We start from the raw sequence: 13,800 nt of genomic DNA, 5'->3' as shown, positions 1-13,800 counted from the left end.
TTGAACACAAAATGCAGTTTTAAATGATGGTTTTTATTATTTAGTAAGAAAAAAAAAATCAAAACCTACATGGCCCTGTGTGAAAAAGAAATTTCCCCCTGAACCTAATAACTGGTTGGGCCACCCTTAGCAGCAATAACTGCAATCAAGCGTTTGCGATAACTTGCAACAAGTCTTTTACAGCGCTCTGGAGGAATTTTGGCCCACTCATCTTTGCAGAATTGTTGTAATTCAGCTTTATTTGAGGGTTTTCTAGCATGAACCGCCTTTTTAAGGTCATGCCACAACATCTCAATAGGATTCAGGTCAGGATTTTGACTAGGCCACTCCAAAGTCTTCATTTTGTTTTTCTTCAGCCATTCAGAGGTGGATTTGCTGGTGTGTTTTGGGTCATTGTCCTGCTGCAGCACCCAAGATCGCTTCAGCTTGAGTTGACAAACAGATGGCCGGACATTCTCCTTCAGGATTTTTTGGTAGACAGTAGAATTCATGGTTCCATCTATCACAGCAAGCCTTCCAGGTCCTGAAGCAGCAAAACAACCCCAGACCATCACACTACCACCACCATATTTTACTGTTGGTATGATGTTCTTTTGCTGAAATGCTGTGTTACTTCTACGCCAGATGTAACAGCACACGCACCTTCCAAAAAGTTCAACTTTTGTCTCGTCGGTCCACAAGGTATTTTCTCAAAAGTCTTGGCAATCATTGAGATTTTTTTTAGCAAAATTGAGATGAGCCTTAATGTTCTTTTTGCTTAAAAGTGGTTTGCGCCTTGGATATCTGCCATGCAGGCCGTTTTTGCCCAGTCTCTTTCTTATGGTGGAGTTGTGAACACTGACCTTAATTGAGGCAAGTGAGGCCTGCAGTTCTTTAGATGTTGTCCTGGGGTCTTTTGTGGCCTCTCGGATGAGTTTTCTCTGCGCTCTTGGGGTAATTTTGGTCGGCCGGCCACTCCTGGGAAGGTTCATCACTGTTCCATGTTTTTGCCATTTGTGGATAATGGCTCTCACTGTGGTTCGCTGGAGTCCCAAAGTTTTAGAAATGGCTTTATAACCTTTACCAGACTGATATATCTCAATTACAATACTTTTGTTCTCATTTGTTTCTGAATTTCTTTGGATCTTGGCATGATGTCTAGCTTTTGAGGTGCTTTTGGTCTACTTCTCTGTGTCAGATAGCTCCTATTTAAGTGATTTCTTGATTGAAACAGGTGTGGCAGTAATCAGGCCTGGGGGTGACTACAGAAACTGAACTCAGTTGTTATAAACCACAGTTAAGTTATTTTTTAACAAGGGGGGCAATCACGTTTTCACACAGAGCCATGTAGATTTGGAGTTTTTTTTCTTACTAAATAATAAAAACCATCACTTAAAACTGCATTTTGTGATCAATTATGTTATCTTTGACTAATAGTTAACAGTTTTTGATGAGTAGAAACATTTAAGTGTGACAAACATGCAAAAGAATAAGAAATCAGGAAGGGGGTAAATAGTTTTTCACACCACTGTACCTGCGTGGTATTACACTATTTTGCCACAAAGGGCAGCAAAAGTAATGACAGTCTATGGAGACTTTCACACTTACAGCAGTCCATTGCAGTGCACCGGAAGGTGATTTTTTACAATTCAGCACTCTGCAGCTATAACAGTTTATTACTCGGCCATACAACTTAGCAGCCAAATGAATTTTACTTACTTTTCTGCCCACCAACAGAACAGCAAAAGTAATGACAGTCTATGGAGACTTTCACACTTACAGCAGTCCATTGCAGTGCACCGGAAGGTGATTTTTTACAATTCAGCACTCTGCAGCTTTAAAGGTTTATTACTCGGCCATACAAGTTAGCAGCCAAATGAATTTTACTTACTTTTCTGCCCACCAACAGAGCTTTCTGTTGGTGGGATCTAATTGCTGCTGTGAGGTCAATTTTTTAAAATTAATTTTATTGTTTTTTTTTTTATTTTTTTTATAAAAACCGCTATTTTTTTAAATTTACCTCCCTCTCCCCAAGATCTTATCACTTCAATCACCTCTCATAGACATCAGACTAACATTTTAGCAAAAGGGCTTTTTTGGTCCTTTGTAGATCCTCACACACTCCAATGAGTTCTGGTTCACCATGAGCTTGCTTTGTAGTCTGTAACTCTAGTGCATGAAATACATAAGAAAATAATATAATTTCTCTCCCCTGTACATTTCCTCACTAGTTTCCAGATATCAACCCAACCGCATTCTCAGATCTGCACACAAGCTTCTTTTATCCTCTTCTACAATTACCTCCTAACATTCAGGGGTACAAGACTTCTCACGTGCCTCACCCCTCCTCTGGAATGCCCTTCCACAGCACATCCGCCACTCTGCCACCTTTTAAAACTTTAAACGCTCCCTCAAATCCCACCTTTTCCGACAAGCATATTCTGTAGCCTAGGCCATGCACCCTTCAACCTCGCATCTACATTTACTCCTCACTAAATAACCTAATCATGCACTGCCTGTACATATACTGTATACTTCCCCCACCTCTTGTTTCCACCCCATTCCTTTAGATTGTAAACTAGCAAGGGCAGGGCTCTCCTTTTGTGTCATGGAATGTTATTTTAATTGCACTCTTTATACATTTTAGTCATCATCTTAAATTTGCTATTGTAATCACCTGTTCTGTATTTTGTACCAGTGTTCATATTTGATATATCATTGCCTGTATCATTATGTATTCCTTGTTTGTTTTCTTACATTGTACAGTGCCACGGAATATGTTGGCACTGTATAAATAAATAATAATAATAATTTCCACACTAGCATTGTAGAGGAAGGTGCAGCCATACTCTTAGTGGACACTATGTCAAATCTGACACAGGTTCAGGTTAAGATGATATGCTCTGAATGCAGTACAGGGCTAGCTATAGAAACAAAAATGCATTTTAAGAACACGATTCTCCAGTACAGTATTACAGTAATACAAGTTCTATTCAGTTTGATTACTTCACTTTCTTGTCAAAAACTGAAAGGGAAAGCATCAACTTCTCTTAAACATTATAAAATACAGCAAGTATTGTTTGTACAAGTAATATTTTGTTCATCAATATACAGCTTGCCAGAGTGATAAGCAGGTGATGTTCTAATCAAATGCCAGATTTGAGTAGGCAATATTTAATTTTTTGATTATTTAAAGGAATAACCTTTAAAAAAATCTATTTTTAGTAATAAATTCAATAAAAGAAAATGAAAAAAAAGCAATTAAACATTCCCTTTCATCGTAGTTGTTTACTCAATTGCCACAAAAAATAATAGCAATCAGTTACATCTCAAAACGTCCCGTCAGCTTTTTTATATAATTTCTGAAAATGCTAATAAAAAAGGCACGAGTTATCATGATAACATTTTAAACAATGCAGAAGAAATGAAATCATGGGGGAAACTTAAAAAAATGCAGAGTTTGCATAACATAACTTTTATATTATTATAGAGGGATTTTTAATTTATTTTAATGGTCTCCAGTCTGTGTGGAGACATCTATAAACCAGTCCAAATCTCCTCACAATATCAAATGTACAGAAAGTGAGAGAAGGTAAAATTCTGTGGAACCGTCCCAGATTTCCTGGGCCAGAGAACGCCTTTGTCTTCTTATTACACAAAAAGAATTTGATCTGCCAAATTCCTAATGCAATGAATGAGGGATTTTCAGAATATTGCAAGCCAAGAATTCAGATTAAAGTATAAATTGTCATCACGGTGGAATTATGCTCTGCTATTATGGATCCATGTAAACATAATAAATACAGTGAAAATGTTTGCACTTTAATTCCGGATGTAATAAATGTTGATAGATGCTTTCCAGAAATATCATAGTGGTGTTCTGCCCAAATGAGCTCCGTGCACAATGAGGCATTAAACCTTTACAGCACACAGGAGGTACTGTATACTTCCATTACAAGAAGACAAAATTGCTTTGAATATCAAAATTAAAGTGAATTTGTCAGCATGAGGAAGCGGAAATGACTGACTTGGTTTTTTTAAGGTGCAAGCTTTAATGCTGTTATTTTTTTTCAAACCAACCCTTGCACCATTCCACATACAACAAAGAACAATTCAAGACAAATTCTGCACCTTTTAGAAGAAACCACTTCACTTTCTCCCAGATGTAGATATGTTGTCGCTGTACTACAGCATCCTTATTTGTGTACTAATTATTTAAATAAAAGACTTTTACCCATGAGGGATTATGAGAACTGCTGTGTATATTGCAAGAATGATACATAGCTATGAAGCAAGGCCGGCCTTAAGTTTCACAGCGCCCTGAGCGAAACCTGATTTTTGTGCCCCCCTCCTTCATCCTTTTCCCACGTGCATATACACACACACGCACGTACGTACGCACGTATACACACACACAGGCCCATATGCAATCAAATACTATTAATAACCACGAATGGATGGAAAGAGTGCATTATCATGAATACACTTAAAAATGAAGGCTAGAACCTTTCAGGAATATTAATAAAAACAATCAGTGGGACAGTTAGGCGCCTCCTCCCCCATTTAGAATGATAGCACAGCACCGACAATTTGCACCACGCAGTATAGCTGCAGTGCGCCCCCCCCGAAACTGCCCTCAGACTTAGTATAGGTAGGTAGCCAGGTATAGGTGCCCCGGTATAGGATCTCATGTATAGGTGCCCTCAATATAGGTTGCCAAGCATAGGTGCCCTCAGTATAGGAAGTCAGTTGAAGGTCTCCATCCTCCCCATAGGTAGCCAAGCATAGGTGCCTTCGGTATAGGTAGCCAGGAGTAGGTGCCCTCCCTCAGTATAGGTAGCCAGCTATAGGTGTCCCAGTATAGGAAGTCAGGTGTTGGAGCCCTCAGTATAGGCAGCCAGCTATAGGTGCCCTCAGTATAGGCAGCCAGCTATAGGTGCCATCAGTATAGGCAACCAGCTATAGGCGCCCCCTTGGAAGCTGGCGCCCTGAGCGACCGCTCCGGTCGCTCATATCAAAGGCCGGCTATGTTATGAAGTGAGGAGTGCAGTCGCACTAAAATAAAATGTTTTTAGTAACAAAATTATAGGCTTATCACACCATGTGAGGGAAATATGAAAACATAACAGGGTTTCTTGAAAAAGATATATTAACTTATTCAAGAAAGTTTGTTTATTCTTATGTTCGGGTGCGCAGTGCTAAAAATTAATTGGCAGCTATTTTGCTGTTATTACTGGTCTTGGGCTTCTGGCAGCTCCTGTACTTTAAGCACACCTTAATACTGAAATGCAGAGCTAGAAAAAGTGCCCAGGAAGATTGTACAGGAAGGTGGGGCTCATGAGAAAAAGCCCATAGAGAATGATGCTAAACACTTCATGTCATTCTGTCTGTATTCCAATCCTGTTCTATGTGCCGGTGAGCAGATCGTTCAGAAACAGCCTTATCAGTCTGCCGACAGACTGTACACACGCACTACTATCGGCAGAACGCCCGCACAGGGGGACGTTCCGATGGACCCGTCGTTCATTACAGTAGTGCGTGTGTACGCACCCTTAAAAATAGACTACAGCCTGTAAAACACTATTTTAATACAGAGGCCCATATGCAATTAACTTTTTTTTCTGCACTTTTCAGCACTGTGCAATTATAAAAGTATTAAAAAGTGGCCCATATGCAATTCACATTTTTCTCCTTATTTTTATCCTAGGGGATATTTTCACAACTTGTCATAAAATGCCTTTTAAGCCACCAGCAAGCAAGAAAATACTTAAAATTAATTTGATAGTACTTTTTCAACAATTTTTGGGAGCTTTTTCAATTCCTAAATGTTGAAAATTTAGTTTAAAGAGAAGATACAAATTATCTCCTAGGAGAAAACTCAGGTGAAAAAGTGAATTGCATATGGGCCAGTAGGTGAAAAAAACCTATACAAATGTTTTTGAGTATTCTTGTTTGTAAATGCTTTTAAAGGCATTTTATTGACAATGGCCCATATGCAATTCACTTTTTCACCTGAGTTTTTTCCTAGGGGATATTTTTAAACTTGTCAATAAAATGCCTTTTAAGCCACCAGAAAGCAAGAAAATATTTAAAATACAAAAAATAAATATTTTTCACCAACCTTTTGGTACTTTTTTTAGTTGAAAAGTGGTGGAAAGTTATTTCTAATTGAAGAGGAAAAATTATCTCCTAGGAGAAAACTCAGGTGAAAAAGTGAATTGTATACGGGCCAATCTGCTAAAATATCACCTAGGAAAGGTTAAAAAGTGAATTGCATATGAGCCAGTGGGCCCGATCCAATTCACTTTTTATTCCTAAGTTTTCTCCTAGGAGATAATTTTTCAGCGCTCTTTAATTGAAAAAGTACCAAAAAGTAGGTGAAAAAGTACAGTCAAAATTATTCTGAGTATTTTCTTGCTTGCTAGTGGCTTAAAAGGCATTTTATTTATAAGGTGTGAAAAAATCACCAGAAAAATATCAGAAAATATAGGAGAAAAAGTTAATTGGATCAGGCCCATAGACCCATATGCAATTAACCTTTTCTCCTGACATCTCCTAGTACATAATTTTCGTCTCACGGTATTTTTAAAATAACTTTTTGGCATTTTACAACTGAAAAAGTACCCAAAAAAAGATGGTGAGTAAGCACTATAAAAATTATTTTGAGCATTTTCTTGCTTGCTGGTGGTTTAAAAATCATTTTATGGCAAGGGTCCATATGCAATTAACTTTTTCACCTGAGTTATCTCCTAGAATATAATTTTCCTCTTTTCTTTAAACTACATTTTCAGCATTTTACAATTGAAAAAGTACCCAAAAGTTTGTGAAAAAATACTATCAAATTTATTTTGAGTATTTATTTACTTGCTTGCTGGTGGCTTAAAAGACATTCTATAACAAGTTGTAAAAATATCACCTATGAGAAAACTCAGGAGAAAATGTGAATTGCATTTGTGCCAAGGTGTGAAAATATCACCTATGATTGGCCCATATGCAACTGGCCAATTTGCCCGTATGCAATTAGCATTATCTCCTGTGCATTCTCCTAGGTGATATATTCACACCTTGTCAATAATATATGATGTATGCCTTTTAACCCACCAGAAAGCCAGAAAATACTCAAAATCATTTTTATAGCATTCGATGTTACTTTTTCAATTGCAAAGTGCTGAAAAGTTATTTAAAAGATGAAAAATTATCGCCCAGGAGAAAACCCTGTAGAAAAACTTAATTGCATATGGACCGTAGTGTCTTACATGCTTGGAAATGCATTTGCTATCCAGTCAATTAGAAGCAATGAAACTGCACTCTCTGGCTTGGTCCCACAAAAGGGTAAAGCGTGCAGATCACTATATCCCGGGTATCACAGGATTTTCAATGGAGAATTTATCGTAGAGATTCGCACTCCTTCCAATATTAATCTTAGTTTATTAAATACTTTAAAAAAGACAAACAATTAATAAGAACTGTGATGCACAACAGTCCACTGTTTCAGGCTCCTGCCCTTTTTCAAGTTGCCCAGTTCTGCCCACTTGCTATCCAGTCATACCGTTATTTTTTGTTCTATGTCAGTGAGTTCCACTACATCCATTACACTATAAAGCTCTGTATTAACATTGAGATTGTACTGTTAAGCCCAATGGTATTGTGCTTATGACTAAATTGCATAATATTGGTCTTATCACCAACCCTTGTGGTTCACCATTTAAGTCATTTAGATAATTAATGGCTGATTACCTTTTTTCATTTTGTAGGGCAGTAAAGCAGCTGTCCATATATTTAAATATTTATTTTGTATTAAAAAGTTTACATGTAAGTAACAAATAAACTATATCCTCAGCAACAGTCCTGTCTTGTAATTTATCATCAACGGTAGATGTGCTGTAAAATACATTAAATAGTGGTGGGTTCAGTTTAAGTGTCCAATGGATTTCAATATTATTGGGAATGAGTCCAAAGAGGAGAGAGAACACTCTGTATGAAGTAGATACATAGTGATCCACACTTGAGCACACCACCATGCTCAATATAGTATCAGGTTTCTGTATAGGAGGATCTGGGTATATAATGAAACCACAAAACAGTATTTTGATTCCAAAGTTCAATACCACACTTTATTGTATACAAAATCTATATATACATATATATATTGGGGCATCTGTTCCAACCAGACACAACCCAGCACCTGACTGATAGCTGGCAAGGAGAAAGTCCAATAGTGCAGGAATTTTCTTAAAAGATAGTAACCTCTGTGTTAATAGAAACCAGGTCCCCTCACTGCTCTTTATTGCACTTCTGCTTTAGAAAACCACTCCATGGCCTGCATGTTTAGCCATATTGATTTCTAATACGTAAATAGGTCCCAGATTTAGCATCCCGATCCTGAACTCTCATACACATTTATTTCTTCATATCACACTTTTCATTCATTTTTGTAGTATACACAAAAATAACACACACTTTATTGGCAGACAACGAGGATCACAAAGAAATCATATGGCACATTTAAGGATCAACAAACAACAAAAGGTTAATCTAAAGGTGGCCACACCATACAATTTTTTAAATATCATTTCAATTTAAAAAATTGCAATCAATTTTTCTGACTGATTGTAACATTTCAAAAATATGACCAATATACCACACACCTACAGTATGTTCAATTTTTTCCCAATTATGATAAAAATGATTGGAAATTCTGAGAAAATTGCTAGGGTGTGTATATTGATAAACTGACAATCTAACACACACCATACAATCTTTAGAAAGATTGAAGAAAAATATCTGGCATCCCGGATCGATAAAAATCGAAGAAAACGGGAAATCTCATCGGATTTTCCAGTCGAATGATAAAAAAAAGCTTTCGATTTTTTCGGGAGATACGATTGTTTTTAGCGAATTTCCGTAAAATCGGATCATTTTATTGTATCGTGTGTGGCCACCTTTAAAGCTCTTTATAGCAATAAACTGTTTTTGTCTTAGATTGAAATTCAACTTCTGGTTGAAGGTTGCCCATGAGATCTCATAATCTAGAAACATGAATAATTTTACCATTTTTTTTTTAATGTTTGCTTACCGAACACCTCCAGAGCACAAGATGGATTAAGGCATTAGAGGTGATATTTATTATTTACTGCAGCTTCAAAGGGATTGTATGACATGCATGCTAAATAATACTTATGGGCCATTTGTCATTTTTCCATTTTTATATTGTTTAAAATGTTAAACAATGATTATTTTGTCATAAAATAATGTTGTCTATTGTTAAAGAAGAACTCCAACCCAGACAAAAGTTATCAATATAGCTACATAACAAAGATAATGATCTTGTGATTTGCTTTCATATTCATAAGAAAAACACACAGATTTTCACAGTCAGTATGTACACAGCTTATGCTGCTGGTGTGTGCATGGTGCACATGGACATATTTTGTTAGCGGATTAGTTTGATGCACTATCTATCCCAAGATAGGATATGTGCTCCTAATCTTTAAATAGGTTTTATGCAATGAATTATTGCAGTATGCATGTTATAGGGCCAGAGTATAGACACATACAAATACTGGGGTAACTCTGTGCGGTGTATGTGACTACACAAGTGAATGTACAGTAAAACTCCAAATACCTGGAACAGGCGGGGAATGCCTGATGCTGGGTATGTGAGCTTGCCAATTGCTTAAGAAGCTCCAAAATAACACTAACCAACCCCATGCAGATCGGTGCGCATCAGAAGCTACTTACCAAACCTTGGGGCGCTGCCTTGTACACTTCCTGCAGCTCCCAGTGGCTTTCCTGGTTACATGCCGGGACCTGTACAGGAATTGTAGAAGATGGCACCTGGAGGTTTGGTAAGTCACATTGCAAAAGGCTAAAGTTCCACCCCCCCTCCCAATTCTGCCCCTTAGGCATGGTTGACTGAGAGTGCCGGATGCCTGAGTTCTGTATAATAGGGGTTTTACTATATTCTTTTGTAACAAACACCGCGGCTTTTAACTAGCTTTTGCATGAACATTTGCATGTGAGTGTGCAGAGGGGTTAACTGACTTTGCTGTTTTATGTTCATAGGCTTCACGACAGCAATTAAAGTGTCTTAATTAAAGTCTGAAGTGTAAAAAAAAAGATACTTACCTAAGGAGAGGGAAGGCTCTGGGTCCTATAGAGTCTTGCCTCACCTCTCATGGTCCCCTCATTCCAGCGCTGGCTCCACCATAAGCACTCTCCAACCGACGGGTTCGGAGACTGCTGTCTTCCATAGAAGTGGGATTTGGAAGTCTTCGGGAGCCCGAGTGCTCCCAAAGATGGGCCGATTCATATATAGGGTCTGTAGGACCCAGAGCCTTCCCTCTCCCTTGGTAAGTATCTATTTTTTTCTTACTTTAAATGATGGAATGGAAGCTGGGGAAATAACCACTCGGTTTCAGCTAAAAGTGGCCTGACCCTGTCTAGATGAAGTACCCGCTAGAGATGGCCGAACTGTCTGCCCGGCGGGTACGTCGCGCAGATATCAGCTACCCCTGCCCGCTACAGGAAGTGAACACATGGCACATTCGACCCGCCCCCTTCACCTCATCATTGGGCTAAACTTTGACCCTCTACATCACAGTCAGCAGACACATGGCAGCCAATCAGGCTGCACTCACCCACGGACGCCTGCCCCCCCTATAAAATGTGTGTGTGTGTGTGTGTGTGTGTGTGTGTGTGTGTGTGTGTGTGTGTGTGTCACTGACACAGCATAGATATAGCCCAGTCACAGCTGTGGCCTTGCTTGCTGACACACTGCATTACCACCAGTACATTTCTTCTATTTGTGTGATGTATGTTACTTAAGCATAGCTCTCTTTGTGGGTGACACTGCATAGATACAGCCCACAGCCATTTGCTGGCTGCTTGGTACTTGTAGTCCCACTCACTGCCTGCACACTGTATTACCACCAGTGCATATCTTTCCACTGCATCTGTGTGACTGCACACTGTATTAGACCAGTGCATATCTTTCCACTGTATTTGTGTGATTAAACTTACTAAAGTATACCTCTCTTTGTGGGTGACACACTGCATACAGCCCACAGAGAGACAGGGACATTTATCTAGGCTGTTCTTTATTGCTGATAGCACCCCAAAACAAAAGCACTTTTGAGGGTGTGTGTGTGTGTGTGTGCGTGTGCGTGTGCGTGTGCGTGTGCGTGTGCGTGTGTGTGTGTGTATACAGGCCAGGCAACAGTCCTTGCTGGACCTTGCAGTTGTACTATACTCTTCTATCTATTACAAGCCAACAGCACACTGTCTATTATCATAAGCTGTGCTTAGCTTCCAACTGTATCTGTTATTGATATCTGTCTGTGTGGGTTACACACTGCATACAGGCCACATTTAGTTGCTGGGCCTTGTAGTTCTACTATACTCTTCTAACTATTGTAAGCAAGCCAACACACTGTGTATCATAATTGAAAATTATCATTGAAATTAGAAGTATTACCTTGACATTTTTTATTTTTTTATAAATACAGTTGCTTTTCTTACTAACAAATCTATACATAGCATAAATAACTTTCAAGTATTTGTTTCAATAACCTACCTTTCTCTGAAACTTAGGAAAACTGATACTACACTTGATCTTAGCCAAAAAGGCCGAGAAGCGTTCCATTGCTTGCAAGTCTCCACTGCGTGGCTCTGCATTGGAGTTGGGTGACCCCACCCCCACCACGAATGGCAGGCAGGTCTTCTGCTGCCGGCACCTGCTGACTGGTTGTTTTGTTTGAAAATTATCATTGAAATTAGAATTTATTTATTTTTTATAAATAAAGTTGTTTTTCTTACTAACAAATCTATACAAGGAAGGGATCAGCCGGCACCATCCAGTATAAATGCTCTTTATTCTTCCATGATCAAAACAGCCATAATTGCAACGTTTCAGAGTGTTACCTCCTTTCTCAAGCTTAGCTGTATGATAAATATAACCAACTACAGCTCTCAATCACTATTTATCCTCAACATGGTAGAGTATTAGCCAATAGCGCTGCTCTACAGCTCTCTCCCAATCACAGCAGTCCGTGCTCTAGCCGGACCTGATGGGGAACTGCGCTTGCTATCTACCTATTGGTCGCCACATGTAGGTTACCACCTCCTCTCCTTTTCAAATGTACTGGTCGGACGCATGCGTACAAACGGCCGCCTGAGCATGCGTACTGCCGTCGGTCCGCCCACTGCGGACCTGACGGGGAACTGTACGACATGACGCGTGCGGAGGACGCGTGTACGCGTCGTATCCGCCCACATAGGCCGGCCACCAATGACGAGGGAGCTGGCACATGGCCACCCCCTCAGGCATCAGGATGTAAACAAGGGTTTGCAACGCATGCAGCCGACCAGCCAAAGTTAGATATACATAACAATAAGCACAGGAGAACTGCAGGGGACAGGGAGGTGATCATAGAGGAATATGACCACATACATTAAATATAAGTATGAATCCAATATAAAGTATAAAGAGAGGCAGTGTCCACCTGCCTGAACGCGCAAAAGACGCGCATACATGCATGTGAACACCCCTCACCCAGAGCTAGCTTAAAGTCAGGGGACGCTTTATCTCCAACAGGCGACACCAGCAAGAGCAATACATTAGATAACCTGAATGGTACAACACAAATGAGGGGGGGGGAAGGGAAAGAAAAAAGGGGGGATTTAACAATGTGCACAAACGGCACTACATAACTAAATAAAAGGGGTCAGATCTAGTTCCCGATTAAGGCCACGAGGTTCCATTGTGTCTAGTCTTTTTATCCATACTGCCTCTCGCCAAAGTAATTTTTTAACGCGGTCACCTCCCCTTCTAGGGGTCGGGACCTGTTCAATTATCATGTACCTGAGCTGGCTAACGTTGTGTCTGGCTAGTGAAAAATGATATGGCACGGCCTGATCAACCAAGTTCTCACGTATGGCGTGTTTATGTGACGATAATCGTACCTTCATTTTCTGCGTTGTCTGACCTATATATAGCAATCCACATGGGCACTTTAGAGCATATACTACAAACATGGAGTCACATGTGTGACATCCCTGGATTTTAAATTTAGTGCCCCTGTGTGGGTGAATGATTTCATCACCCCTGATCACCGAGCTACAGTGAACACAATTCATGCAGGGGAATGTTCCCCTACGTGAGAGTCTTGGTCCACCACCCGTGCCCCCTCTATCTGCATGGACTAGCCGGTCCTTAAGATTAGGAGCCCGGCGATACGAAAAAAGTGGCGGATTAACAAAATGTTGTACATGGGGAAAGCTATCTGCCAAGAGATGCCAGTGCTTCCTAATAATTTTATTGATATGATCACTGACTGTGGAATATGTGGATACAAAAGGTAATCTATCCTGTTGTTGTCTATTCTTTCTCTGTCGGCTGGTGTCGCCCGTTGGCCTTTCACGTGCCATCTGTACTACCTCGATTGGATATCCCCGCTGTCTAAACTTAGTTTGCATCTCATCAAGTCTCCTATTCTGGACCTCCTGATCCTCCACTATGGAACGGACCCTCTGGAATTGACTAATAGGCACCGATCTCTTCGTAGCCCACGGGTGGAAACTCCCATAGTGCAATAGGGAGTTCACATCCGTGGGCTTGACAAAGAGGTCGGTAACCAAACGGCTTCCCTGTCTTACTACAACAGTGTCCAAAAAGCTAATTTGCTCCTTGGACGTGTGTAAAGTTAGCTTGATCTCCTGGCACTGTCCCATAAGCTCCAACACAAATGTTTCCAGGGTCGAATGTGGTCCCGCCCACACGCAAAATACATCATCTATGTATCTAAACCCCTGTGTGGCATG

The 13,800-nt window shown here is 39.9% G+C and overlaps 1 pseudogene; it reads right to left on the bottom strand.

The window, feature by feature from the left end:
• Positions 1-11,500: 11,500 nt before the first annotated feature.
• On the bottom strand, positions 11,501-11,619 carry LOC137532727 (U2 spliceosomal RNA; annotated as a pseudogene).
• Between the last annotated feature and the right edge of the window lie 2,181 nt (positions 11,620-13,800).

Source organism: Hyperolius riggenbachi, chromosome 1 (assembly GCF_040937935.1).
Source record: "Hyperolius riggenbachi isolate aHypRig1 chromosome 1, aHypRig1.pri, whole genome shotgun sequence".
In the NCBI taxonomy this organism is placed as follows: Eukaryota; Metazoa; Chordata; class Amphibia; order Anura; family Hyperoliidae; genus Hyperolius; species Hyperolius riggenbachi.
This window is presented reverse-complemented; position numbering and strand designations above follow the sequence as displayed.